This window comes from Podarcis pityusensis (assembly GCF_964106645.2).
Source record: "Podarcis pityusensis genome assembly, chromosome: 3".
NCBI classification, from domain to species: Eukaryota; Metazoa; Chordata; class Lepidosauria; order Squamata; family Lacertidae; genus Podarcis; species Podarcis pityusensis.
In genome coordinates, this window is record NC_138026.1 from 116,601,793 (window position 1) to 116,615,368 (window position 13,576).

Below are 13,576 nucleotides of genomic sequence, written 5' to 3' on the forward strand. Positions count from 1 at the left end.
AGGTTGAGGGAACTACTTTCATATGTGGTAGACCTGTAAAGGGGTAAAAGAGTATTGGGAAAAAATCCATAATGAATTGAAAAAAAATGTTTAAAAGTTGTTGTTGTTGTTGTTGTTGTTGTTGTTGTTGTTGTTTAGTCATGTCCGACTCTTCGTGACCCCATGGACCAGAGCACGCCAGGCACTTCTGTCTTCCACTGCCTCCCGCAGTTTAGTCAAACTCATGCTGGTAGCTTCGAGAACACTATCCAACCATCTTGTCCTCTGTCGTCCCCTTCTCCTTGTGCCCTCCATCTTTCCCAACATCAGGGTCTTTTCCAGGGAGTCTTCTCTTCTCATGAGGTGGCCAAAGTATTGGAGCCTCAGCTTCAGGATCCGTCCTTCCAGTGAGCACTCAGGGCTGATTTCCTTAAGAATGGATAGGTTTGGTCTTCTTGCAGTCCATGGGACTCTCAAGAGTCTCCTCCAGCACATACTTTCCCCCCAAAACCAGAGTCCTTTTCGTTGGGGATAATTCAGATGGAAAATCCCAGGTTCCAAAAAAGGTTGTTTATGTATGCCACTTCTGCAGCCCATGTTTCGTTAGCTCAAAAATGGAAAGCGAGGTCCCAACCAAAGAAGAATGGCAACTTAAGCTCATGGAATATGCACAGCTTGCGGACTTAACATATAGAATAAGAGAACAAGAAGAACATACATTTAGAGAAGATTGGAAAATATTTATTGAATATATGGGGGGAAATTGTGTACACTTGAAAACATTGGCAGCATTAAGATAAATTCAACAGTGTAAATAGGTTTTGGTGGGTGTAATAATGGAATACTGAATGGTTTAGTTTCTGTAAAATATGCAGGGGTTTATGGTATGCAAAATGAACCATGGAAAGAGAAGAAGGGAAGTCATTGATATTTTAAGGATGTTTAAATGAGTATTCTAAATTGTAAAACAGAAAATTTAATAATTATATATATAAAACTTAAGCTCTGCTGGATCAGGTGAAAGGCCCATCTACTCCACCCCCCTGTTTTTGCAGAGGTCAACGAGATGCCCCGGGAAGTGTGCAAGGAGGAAACAAGGTGAAGCAACTGCGTCAGGCTGGAGATTCCAGTAGTCTTGCACATTCCTACCTTCCATTTGTACATCACTGTAGCTCTAAAACATAAGCTGTTTAGGAAGAAATATGCAGGAATGGAAAGACACGGTTTGTCTGAATGTTTGAGAAAGAAGCTGCAATTATCAACTAAGTAAAACTAAGGCCATGCTTGGATAAGCGTGTAAGTGTAAATACTTTGTATGTATTTTTCTGTGGCTATATGTTCTACAAGTAAAAGCTTTTTGAATATCGAGAGTCAGTGTTGCACATGATTTGGCTTCCTAGCTGCAGTTGAGCTACTCTGCCAACATGTATGTGGGAAGCTTGAGGTCTGATCTCCTGAATCTCCCAGCTGAGAGAGGCCCCTATCTGAAGCACCTTTGAAAACGGTTGCCGGTCAGTAGGCAATACTGAACTAGATGAAGCAGGGGTCTGAGCCCCAATATAAGGCACCTTTTGATGTTCCAGTGTTTCAGGGATCTAAGCTTTACATTCTGTTTTCTGCGAAAGGAAATGTGTGCCAAAGAAGCACAAAAAAGTGACTTCATGGGGTTTACTCAGACTAATCCTGGATATCTGAAGCCTGCCATTTAAACAGAAAAAGACACTGTCAGGGGTTCAGGGACAGAGGCACAGGGTAGGCAGGAGATGGAGAGCGATGGGGATGAATCCCAGGACAGCGAGGAAGAGGATGACGATGACTCTAGAGATTCCATGAGTCTTTCCAGCGAATCAGAGGATTCCCAGAAGGGGGCGCCGGTGGTCAAGGCCAGGGGAGCCCCAGGGGGGACGTGTCAGGAGCAGGGGGCCAGCGGGGGATCCCAAAGTGGCAGCTGGGCGTCAGGACCAGCCTCCCCGCCAGAGTGCAGCGAAGGGGGTGGAGGTTCCAGTGTATCAGGGGAGGCGGCTCCGGCAGTAGAGAAAGGAGGGAGGTCGGAGCAAGCCACCCTCCCGGAAGGGGAGGGGAGTAGTGAAGGGAGTAGCGTAGCTGTCAAAAGGAAAGTTAGAGGTTGGGCGCGCGCGCCAAGTTCAAATGTAGAGGTGCGCGGAAGTACAGGGAGCCCGGAGGAGGGGCCAGGTCCCAAAGCCCGCAGGAGGGGGCAAGAGCAGTCTGATTCCGCGTCAGAGGAATCCAGGAGGGGCGAAACCCCAGCGGGCAGAAAGACCCTGCGGAAAAGGAAAGAGAGAAAGAGGTGGAGCAGCGCAAGCCTCTTAAACTGGTGCAGGGGAGGGACGGATTCAGAAGGGACTTCAGCGGTCTAAGCCTAACAGACGTAGGGCTGCGCGCCTCGGATCTGAAGCAAACAATGAACTGCAATAAACACTTTTGTATATAAGAAAAGAAAGGCGTTGGTCTTTTGTGAGCTGAGACTTGAGGCAGCCCTGACAGACACTGTCTTCGAAAATGCTGTTTGCTTAGTCTTCTGCTATTGGTCAGTTCTGAGCCCTCCCCTCTCATTAGCTACAGAGTTCTTTTCAACATACTTGACAATATAGGCATCCCTCAAGATTCCGATAGCTTTGCTACAGAAGAATGGCTTTGAAGAAGCAGGAGATTTTTCAGGCATGGCTAAATTAACAAATTACAGTGGTAACTCGGGTTACATACGCTTGAGGTTACATATGGTTGAGGTTACAGAGTCCGCTAACCCAGAAATAGTACCTCGGGTTAAGAACTTTGCTTCAGGATGAGAACAGAAATCATGCTCCGGCGGCGCGGCAGCAGCGGGAGGCCCCATTAGCTAAAGTGGTGCTTTAGGTTAAGAACAGTTTCAGGTTAAGAATGGATCTCTGGAACAAATTAAGTACTTAACCCGAGGTACCACTCTAATCGCAAGCAAGGAAAAACACACAGTAGTTGGGAGAGTTGTTTAATATCTCCTTTTATTAATTTGACTCCTGAAGTCAAATGTACTGCTTGTCACAGTGGCGAAGAAGAAGAAGAAGAAGAAGAAGAAGAAGAAGAAGAAGAAGAAGAAGAAGAAGAAGAAGAAGAAGAAGAAGTTTGGATTTGATATCCCACTTTATCACTACCCGAAGGAGTTTCAAAGCGGCTAACATTCTCCTTTCCCTTCCTCCCCCACAACAAACACTCTGTGAGGTGAGTGAGGCTGAGAGACTTCAGAGAAGTGTGACTAACCCAAGGTCACCCAGTAGCTGCATGTGGAGGAGCGGGGAAGCGAACCCGGTTCACCAGATTACAAGTCCACCGCTCTTAACCACTACACCACACTGGCTCTCTCTAAAGCAGAGGTTGGGTGGCCATCTGTCATGGATGCTCTAGTTGAGATTCCTGCATTGCAGGGGGTCGGACTAGATGACTCTAAGGGTCCCTTCCAACTCTATGATTTTATGAAATATCTAAAGGGCTGCCACATGGAAGAGGGAGCAAGCTTGTTTAATCCTGTTCAAGAGAACAGGACCCGAACCAATGTATTCAAACCACAAAAAGGGGGGTTCCAACTAATCATCAGGAAGAACTTTCTGACAATAAGAACTGTTCAACCATGGAACGGTCTCCCTCAGGAGATGGTGGACTCTCCTTCCTTGGAGGTATTTAAGCAGTAATTGAATGGTCATCTGTCATGGATGCTTTAGCTGAGATTCCTGCGTTGCAGGGGGTGGGATAGATGATGTCTGGGATCACTTGCAACTCTACAGTTCTGTGATTCTGTGCCTTTCTTATGCCTGAATTTGTATTCAGTATGAAATAATAAGCCTTCATCTTTGTTTTTATTTTAAAGTAGGATTTCTAATCTGTGTTTTAATCGGGGTTAGAGCTGATCCGTTAGTCATGTTGATTTATCCTTGTGTATCGCAAGCAGACATTCTTCACTGGCAATTAAATAATAATAATCAGAGATAAAGGAGGAGGGGACATTGACACTTGATACTGTCACTTCAGCTTCAATCTTTTTTGCAACATTTCATGTCATCCCCGTCACATTTTGCTGATATAACAGAAAGGCAGGTGTCATCAGGTGGATTCATGCATATGCCCCCCAGCTCTTCACATTTTAACAGTGGTGGTACTGCAGAAAAGAAACAAATAGCATTATTATTATTATTATTATTATTATTATTATTATTATTTCCAAAGAGTGAATAAGGAGGACACCAATTGCATTCAGGTAGACTCTAAGCCTGCCCATAACTCACTTTGGACTGAAGACAATTGTCCTATAGCCAGGATGCACTCATTCTGTAAAGAGCTTCAGGGGGTGGAATAGATGAGCTCTGAGGTGTCTCCCGACTCTAGGATTCTGAATATAGCTTGACAATGCATGCTGGGCTCCATATACAGCCTGGATATTCCCTCGTCTGAAACTCCTGATCACTTGCAGTGAGGACAGGATTAATAATGCAGACAATTCCCCACTCACATGCGTTCAACTTGTGTGTGACCGTGTATACACATAGCACCGGGAAATTAATAATAATAATAATAATAATAATAATAATAATATTTTATTGATATGCCACCCATCTGACTGGGTTTGCCCCAGCTACTCTGGGTGGCTTACAGCAAATTTAAATATCAAACATTGAAAACTTCCCTATACAGGGCTGCCTCCAGATGTTGTCCATAAGTCAGTTGTCTATTTCCTTGACATCTGACAGGAGGGTTTTCCACAGGGCAGGTGTGACTACCATGAAGAACCTAGGTGTGTTTCAATTCAGGAATGAAATTCAAACCCAGAAATGGCCAGAGAGAGCCAGAGAGCGCTTGTAGCTCATGAGGAGCCCGAAAGGGATGTCAGTGAGGCTCCCAGAGCTTTAATCCTAGTTGGGGATATTTTTGGATACAATATTTATGGTATGGATTGGGGAGAGAGTGGTATAGGGATGCATAAAGAGTGTTTAGAGGGTCTTCCTCACTTTACGGATTTTCACTTATGCACGCAGGGGCAGAATGTAACCTCCGTGTAAGTGAAGAGTTGCCTGCAGCAACAACAACAACAGCAACAACTTGTTTAGTCAGGCACTTAGGAATAACAAGAACATCAAAGGGTTGCTAAGATGAATATGCACAACTTGCATACGTAACATATAGAATAAGAGAACAAGAAGAACTTATGTTTAAAGAAGATTGGAAAGTGTTTGTTGAGTACAGTGGTACCTCGTTTACGAATATGTAGTTCGGCTTCCATTCATAGACCGAGTACTACGAATGGAAGCCAAACGGTGGAAGGGCACTGGTGGTGGGAGGCCTCATTATAGGGAAAGTGCACCTCAGTTTAAGAATGGTTTTGGTTTAAGAACGGACTTCCGGAATGGATTAAGTTCATAAACCGAGGTACCATTGGCTCCTAGTATGTTTTCCGAGCACAATTCTAAGTGTTGGTGCTGACCTTTAAAGCCCTAAACAGCCCAGTATACCTGAAGGAGCGTCTCCACCCCCATTGTTCAGCCTGGACACTGAGGTCCAGCTCCGAGGGCCTTCTGGCGGTTTCCTCATTGCGAGAAGTGAGGTTACAGGGAACCAGACAGAGGGCCTTTTCGGTAGTGGTGCCCACCCTGTGGAACGCCCTCCCATCAGATGTCAAAGAAATTAACAACTATCCTATTTTTAAAAGACATCTGAAGGCAGCCCTGTTTTGGGAAGTTTTTAACATTTAATGCTGTATTGTTTTTAACACTCAATTGGGAGCAGCCCAGAGTGGCTGGGGAAACTCAGCCAGATGGGCGGGGTATAAATAATAAATTATTATTATTATTATTATTATTATTATTATTATTATTATTATTATTTACAACTATATATAGAAAATAACTGTGTACAGCTGAAAACGCTGGCAGCATTAAGATAAATTCAACAGTTTATATAGGTTTTGATGGATGTAATAATGGAATGCTGAATGGTTTAGTTTCTGTAAAATATGCAGGGATTATGTAAAATGAACCATGGAACGAGAAGAAGGGAAGTTACTGATATCTTAAGGATGTAAAAATGAGTACTTTAAATTGCAAAACAGAAAATTATATATATTGTTGTTATTCTATCTATCTATCTATCTATCTATCTATCTATCTATCTATATGGAATAACAACCAAGCACCCATCTTTGCAGAACTGCACATGACTTACATCTGCAGCATGTCTCATTAGCATGAGAGCATGGTAATGGAAGGGCATCGTCATCATCACAGTCTTTGTCTGATGAAGGTTGGCAGTAGCCCCTCCGGTCTTCACACTTCTCAGGCAGCACTGTACAAAAAGGGGGGGACAAATAAGACTTCCATTAGTTGGAAGACAAATTGGCCTAGCCCTTACCCCACCACCACCACCACCACCACACACACACCCTAAAAGGTAGGAGCCAACTCCCCCGCCCTGGCCAAATCTGGTCTGCCAGGTCTCCCATTTGGCTCATGGCGCCATTTTTGCAACACCACGCCCACCTTCCCCACACATGACGTCGCAGTTGGCCATCCCTGGAGAAAGAAGGATCGGCTCATCTGCTGACAGTAGAATAGAATCAAAGAATCGCAGAGCTGGAAGGAACCACGAGGGTCAACCTTTCGAAGGAACCTTTTGCCCGACTTGTATCCACAACTCTGAGCTGCAGGGGGAAGTTCCATCCTACTTGCGCTTTTAGTGCAAAGCCTTTCCTGAGCAGGAGGGGGTTTGCATTAAAATGAAATTTCCCTCTCCATTTTATAGCAGGGGTCTCAATTGTCCTTGCTGGCCATCAAATGATGGGCAATGTGGGAGAGTCTTTCAGTTTCCATTGAAACCACTGTTGAAATTCGGGGGGGGGGGGTCTCCATCATACCAATGGCTTCAATGGAAATTGCTCTCCCCCCCCCCTTGCAGGAAGGTGAGTGCCCATTTACAGTAGTACCTCAGGTTAAGTACTTAATTCGTTCCGGAGGTCCGTTCTTAACCTGAAACTGTTCTTAACCTGAAGCACCATTTTAGCTAATGGGGCCTCCTGCTGCCACCATGCCGCCGGAGCACGATTTCTGTTCTTATCCTGAAGCAAAGTTCTTAACCTGAAGCACTATTTCTGGGTTAGCGGAGTGTGTAACCTGAAGCATATGTAACCTGAAGCATATGTAACCCGAGGTACCACTGTATATCCTATTAGAGAACCATATTAAGCTCTCCCACCCATCAGCTGATGGGCTGAAGAAGCAAGCCTGCTTTCTGTTGTGGGGAAGCCTTGCTACCTGCAAGCAACAGCTGGATAGCTCAGTTGGCTACAGCATGGTGCTGATAACGCCAAGGCTGGTGGTTCGATCCCCGTAAGGGACAGCTGCATATTCCTGCATTGCAGAGGGCTTGGACTAGATGAACCTCTGGGTCCCTCCTATCTCTATGAAGTCTTGACTTCAGCTCGACACACCTGCCAAATTTGGCCCGCGAGGCCAAAACCCAACAGAATCTGGCCCACAGAACCAAAAATGTGCCCCCTCCCCGTTCCAGCATCATGCCTAACTAGAATAATGCACCAAAGAAAGTCTCCTCTGTTGCAAAACAGAACACTCTGAACAACAGTAAGCAACGCGTCAGCTAATAATACTGACAATATTTTTCTATAACACTATACTGTTTCAAATCTGGAAGGACAGATCCTGAAGCTGAGGCTCCAATACTTTGGCCACCTCCTGAGAAGAGAAGGCTCCCTGGAATAGACCCTGATGTTGGGAAAGATTGAGGGCAGAAGGAGAAGGGGATGACAGAGGACAAGATGGTTGGACAGTGTTCTTGAAGCTACTAACATGAGTTTGACCAAACTGCGGGAGGCAGTGGAAGACAGGAGTACCTGGCGGAGTCTCAGTACCTACCCGAAGGAGTCTCAAAGCGGCTAACATTCTCCTTTCCCTTCCTCCCCCACAACAAACACTCTGTGAGGTGAGTGAGGCTGAGAGACTTCAGAGAAGTGTGACTAGCCCAAGGTCACCCAGCAGCTGCGTGTGGAGGAGTGGAGACGCGAACCCGGTTCCCCAGATTACGAGTCTACTGCTCTTAACCACTACACCACACTGGCTCTCAGTATAGAAACAGTATAGTGTTATAAAAATAAATTCAGTATACAATGGTATCTCCGGTTACGAACGGGATCCATTCCGGAGGCCCGGCCGTATCCTGAAAACTTTCCTTCTGTGCATGCACAAGATGTACAGAGCGCTTCTGCACATGTGAGTACAGCGAAACCTGGAAGTATACACTTCGGGGTTTGCCGCGGCCGTAACCTGAAGATTCCGTAACCTGGAGGTTACACAACATGAGGTACCATTGTATTATTAGCCGACGTGTTGCTTGTTGTTCAGAGTACCTAGAATAATGGCCAGCTAAGGGGTGGGGGGTTGTGTGTTTTTCGTAATGATGAAGCTTCCTGCAATAGTAGACTAAGCAGCTGTGGTTCCACAGAGGACAGGGGGCAACAGGCATCACCTTGCACTTTGCCTCAGGAAGCAAGATGCTTTGGGCTGACCCTAGCTAGTGCCTTGGACCACAGCTTCAGGAACATAGGAAACATGGCAAGCTGGCTAATACTGAGTGAGACCACTGGTCCGCCTAACAATATTGTCTACAGTGAATGGCAGCAATTCCCAGGGTTTCAAATGGAGTTTTTCCCTAACCCTATTAGGAGATGCTAGGGATCAAACCTGGGACTTTCTGCATGAAAAAGCAGGTGCTTTTTGTCTCCAATTACTTTTTGGCAATTGTTACTTTTAATTTCCTTGGTTAGTTAAACAAAAGTGCAAGCATAGAAAAGAAAAGAAAGATAACAACAAAGGATCAACAATCTAAACCATAAGGAGTCACAGCCTGGAAGGATTAGAATGATGCGGTGCAAATCAAAAGGAATAGTGAAGTATTACATCATGCAAAGATTCCCTTTACAAATAATAAATATTATCAGTGTTTTTTTTCTGGGGCGATGCAGGGGTACACATACCCCTAAACATTTTGTGAATCTTTGTACTTCCGTCCATTTACTGCATTTATTTTTCCCAATTTGAACTACAAAAAGGTGATTTTCTTGAGTCAAAATGAGAGTACCCCTAAACATTTCTTTAGTAATAGTGATAGTAATAGTAATTTATAGTAATTAGTAATTTATTAGTAGTTTATTATTTGTACCCCGCCCATCTGGCTGGGTTTGCCCAGCCACTCTGGGCGACTTCCACAGAGACCAAAAATACACTAAAATGTCACACATTAAAAACGTCCCTGAACAGGGCTGCCTTAAGATGTCTTCTGAATGTCAGGTAGTTTTTTATCGCTTTGACATCTGATGGGAGGGTGTTCCACAGGGTGGGTGCCACCACTGAGAAGGCCCTCTGCCTGGTTCCCTGTAGCTTTGCTTCTCGCAATGAGGGAACCGCCAGAAGGCCCTCGGCGCTGGACCTCAGCGTTCCGGCAGAACGATGAGGGTGGAGACGCTCCTTCAGGAGAGCGTCTTTTTTAAGGGAAAAAAGCACTGAATATTATTATTATTCCCCACCTGTGTGCCCCACAGCTGTTGAGAATGAAGGCTTAAATGAGCCAGACGTTTTCATATACTGGTAGCACTGAGCAACCATTTGCCCCAAAATTTGTGTAAGAAATGAAATCATGCCATATATCATGAACTACCCTGAGATCTTTGGATGAAGGGTGGCATATAAATCTAATCAATCAATCAATCAATCAAAAGGTCATTCGAGCTCTGCCCTTTCAATATTTTTGATTTATGAGATATATTTTTAAGACGGGCACTTTGCCAAACCCTCAAATACCAGCCATCCAAATTATTGAGATTAAAGGTCTTCCAGGACTTGCCTATACATTCCCAGGCTGCTGTTGAGAGATGAGAAATTCAGATCCCTCCATTTGGACTTGCCTCCCTTTCCTATCCCTCCACCTGAGCTTTCCTCTTACCAGCAGATGTGTGAAAGAGGAGAGCAACCAAACCAAAGAGCAGGTAAGGAAGTCCCATGGCTGAAGTTTTCTCTGAACACTCAAGGTTGCTGGAAGGAAGCCTCTCCACAGCCGACCCGGATCAAAATCTGGATAAGATCAGGATGTTTCCCTCTATTTATAAGGATGTGGAGACAATTTGCTGTGGTGCACATGCAAATTGTGTAGCCAGGCATTTATATTGTGTCATGAGACAATCAGAAAGGACCTGAGTCAGTTTGGCAGTAAATTAGTAATGATCTATATCTGGAAGAACTAAGGCAAAAAATAATGATGATAACCCACAAAAAAATCTGTTCAGATGGGTGCAAATCAAAGCAAGCATGGATAGTGCTATGTAGTGTAGCTTGACTCAGAAGTAGAGCTGGGAAAGATATTTGGTTTGTTTCGCATTTGGCACACATTACTTGGCTGGGGAAATTGCATTGAAAATTCAGAGAAGTGCAAATTTCAAAGGACGGCTGTGTTTTGCTTCCTTTGTAGTTTTAGAAAGTATGAATTAGAGAAGTTTCCTTATAAATTTTGAATTGAAATTCTCCACCCCATGGCAGGACCACAATACAGTGGCACCTCAGCTTACAAACACCTCGCGTTACAAACACTTCAGGTTACAGACTCAGCTGACCCGGAAGTAGTACCTTGGGTTAAGAACTTTACCTCCGGATGAGAACAGAAATCGTGCGCCGGCAGCGCAGCAGCAGCGGAAAGCCCCATTAGCTAAAGTGGTACCTCAGGGTAAGAATGGTTTCAGGTTAAGAACGGATCTCCGGAACAAATTAAGTACGTAACCAGGGGTACCACTGTATCTCGAATGGCCAAACAAATCAGCTCCCGAACGCTGCAAACCCAAAAGCAGGTGTTCCGGTTTGCTAATCTTTTTCGGAAGCCGAACTTCCAACATTGCTTCCACGGCTTCCAATTGCATGTAGGAAGGTCCTGCAGCTAATCAGAGGCCGCACCTTGGTTTTCGAACGGTTCCTGGAGTCGAATGGGCTCCTGAAACAGATTAAGTTCAAGATCTAAGGTACGAGGAATGGTTGAGTTGGGTATGTTCAGCCTGCAGAAGAAAAGACAGAGAGGTGAGAGGGTGCCTGAAGTCCCCTTGGGAAGAGGTGGTGGTTCTGTGATAGAGGAGAAACTTCTTTGTCTGCAGAAATTTTCAAGTTCAGTGGATGTTTGGCTGAAGGAAGCTTATTGGTATCGCTAAGAAAGTGTCTCCATTGAGATCTCCCATTTATTTAAATTTTAAGGACAGCCTTTTCCACCCTGGCACCCTCCAGATCAAGGGAATGGAACAATGTCCCTATGAAGAAAAGTTGCAGTGTTTGGGATGTTTTAGTTTAGTATCTAGAACAGGCATAGGCAAACTCAGCTCTCCAGATGTTTTGGGACTTTGCTTCAGGATGAGAACAGAAATCGTGCGGCAGTGGTGTGATGGCAGTGGGAGACCCCATTAGCTAAAGTGGTACCTCGGGTTAAGAATGGTTTCAGGTTAAGAATGGACCTCCGGAACAGATTAAGTTTGTAACCAGAAGTACCACTGTACAGTACACTGTACCTGTACAGTGGTACCTTGGGTTACATACGCTTCAGGTTACATACTGTAACTTAAGGTTACAGACTCTGCTAAACCAGAAACAGTACCTCGGGTTAAGAACTTTGCTTCAGGAGGAGAACAGAAATCGCATGGCAGCAGCAGGAGGCCCCATTAGCTAAAGTAGTGCTTCAGGTTAAGAACAGTTTCAGGTTAAGAACGGACCTCCGGAACGAATTAAATACGTAACCAGAGGTACCACTGTATATCTAAACAAACAAACCACACTAGTATATGTCCTGACAAACAAAATGGGGACTAGAGTGTTCAACTAGATTCTGCAACAGCAGGGTCCAAATCCTCACTCGGCCATGAAACTCACTGGGTGACCTCAGCAAAGGAAACACAGCCCAGAATAACTAAGGAGATAGTACAAGAATACTTGGCTAGTTTAGATGTATTCAAGTCTCCAGGGCCTGATGAACTGCATCCAAGAGTATTAAAAGAACTGGCAGATGTGATCTCAGAACCACTGGCAGTCATCTTTGAGAATTCCTGGAGAACAGGCGAAGTCCCGGCAGACTGGAGGAGGGCAAATGTTGTCCCTATTTTCAAAAAGGGGAAAAGAGAGGACCCAAATAATTACCGCCCAGTCAGTCTGACATCAATACCAGGGAAGATTCTGGAGCAGATCATTAAGCAAACAGTCTGTGAGCACCTAGAAAGGAATGCTGTGATCACCAATAGTCAGCATGGATTTCTGAAAAATAAGTCCTGTCAGACTAACCTGATCTCGTTTTTTGACAGAATTACAAGCCTGGTAGATGAAGGGAACGCAGTGGATGTAGCCTACCTTGATTTCAGCAAGGCATTTGACAAGGTGCCTCATGATATTCTTGTAAAGAAGCTGGTAAAATGCGGTCTTGACTATGCTACCACTCAGTGGATTTGTAACAGGCTGACTGACCAAACCCAAAGGGTGCTCATCAATGGTTCCTCTTCATCCTGGAGAAGAGTGACTAGTGGGGTGCCACAGGGTTCTGTCTTGGGCCCGGTCTTATTCAACATCTTTATCAACGACTTGGATGATGGACTCAAGGGCATCCTGATCAAATTTGCAGATGACACCAAATTGGGAGGGGTGGCTAACACCCCAGAGGACAGGATCACACTTCAAAACGACCTTGACAGATTAGAGAACTGGGCCAAAACAAACAAGATGAATTTTAACAGGGAGAAATGTAAAGTATTGCACTTGGGCAAAAAAAATGAGAGGCACAAATACAAGATGGGGGACACCTGGCTTGAGAGCAGTACATGTGAAAAGGATCTAGGAGTCTTGGTTGACCACAAACTTGACATGAGCCAACAGTGTGACGCGGCAGCTAAAAAAGCCAATGCAATTCTGGGCTGCATCAATAGGAGTATAGCATCTAGATCAAGGGAAGTAATAGTGCCACTGTATTCTGCTCTGGTCGGACCTCACCTGGAGTACTGTGTCCAGTTCTGGGCACCACAGTTCAAGAAGGACATTGACAAACTGGAACGTGTCCAGAGGAGGGCAACCAAAATGGTCAAAGGCCTGGAAACGATGCCTTATGAGGAACAGCTAAGAGAGCTGGGCATGTTTAGCCTGGAGAAGAGGAGGTTAAGGGGTGATATGATAGCCATGTTCAAATATATAAAAGGATGTCACATAGAGAAGGGAGAAAGGTTGTTTTCTGCTGCTCCAGAGAAGCGGACCCGGAGCAATGGATCCAAACTACAAGAAAGAAGATTCCACCTAAACATTAGGAAGAACTTCCTGACAGTAAGAGCTGTTCGACAGTGGAATTTGCTGCCAAGGAGTGTGGTGGAGTCTCCTTCTTTGGAGGTCTTTAAGCAGAGGCTTGACAACCATATGTCAGGAGTGCTCTGATGGTGTTTCCTGCTTGGCAGGGGGTTGGACTCGATGGCCCTTGTGGTCTCTTCCAACTCTATGATTCTATGATTCTATGATTCTATGTTTCTATGATTCTATGATTCTAGGTCAGT

At 44.9% G+C, this 13,576-nt stretch overlaps 1 long non-coding RNA gene across 1 annotated transcript; it reads right to left on the bottom strand.

Annotated features, from left to right (window-relative positions):
* Positions 1 to 2,488: 2,488 nt before the first annotated feature.
* LOC308472874 lies at positions 2,489 to 10,166 on the bottom strand. The gene is made up of 3 exons (XR_013983797.1): positions 9,953 to 10,166; positions 6,184 to 6,289; positions 2,489 to 4,126 (listed from the first exon to the last, which is right to left on the bottom strand). It is a non-coding gene; the product is annotated as an uncharacterized lncRNA (long non-coding RNA).
* Between the last annotated feature and the right edge of the window lie 3,410 nt (positions 10,167 to 13,576).